This window comes from Vigna radiata, unplaced genomic scaffold, assembly GCF_000741045.1.
Source record: "Vigna radiata var. radiata cultivar VC1973A unplaced genomic scaffold, Vradiata_ver6 scaffold_185, whole genome shotgun sequence".
Classification (NCBI taxonomy): domain Eukaryota; kingdom Viridiplantae; phylum Streptophyta; class Magnoliopsida; order Fabales; family Fabaceae; genus Vigna; species Vigna radiata.
The window spans coordinates 603,125-603,679 of NW_014542000.1; positions in this window are offsets into that span (position 1 = coordinate 603,125).

Consider the following 555-nt stretch of genomic DNA (forward strand, 5'->3'; position numbering starts at 1 on the left):
GGTTCTTGGTGNAGCATTCTCGGTTTGGAGCTGGAAGAAAAAATTTGGATGTTGGTTTGTTGAAGAAAAAAACGAAATTGGAATTGGAGAAGGAAGAGAGAAGGTGCATTCAATTTTTACCCGATTTGGCCAAGCACAAAAGATGCTCATTTTCACTCTAGGAATGTTTCCACTTTTGTCTTTGCTTTTTTTAGTGAAGAATTTCTTCCGAGAATGAGAAGGATTGGTGTGGTCTTTTTGCTTTGACTTTGCTTACATGGCATCTTGGATGAAGCATCCAAAGTATCTTCCACTTACCCATTGGTTTGAAGCACTTTTTGTGGCCATTTCTCTCTAGCTCACGTAAGTTTGGTGCCTTGGGGGTGTGGGAGTCCGAATTTTGTTGCATGGAAAGGGAGGAAAGCATGGTTTTATGGTGTGTTTAAGGCATATGTTTGTTGTCTTGAAGTATGGAGCACATGTATAAGAAGTCAACACACCTTGCATGTTCATTTAAGGAAGAAAAGTCAAAATTGAAGTTGGGCCTTGGTGGACTAGGAGCTCATGGCCCAAGGG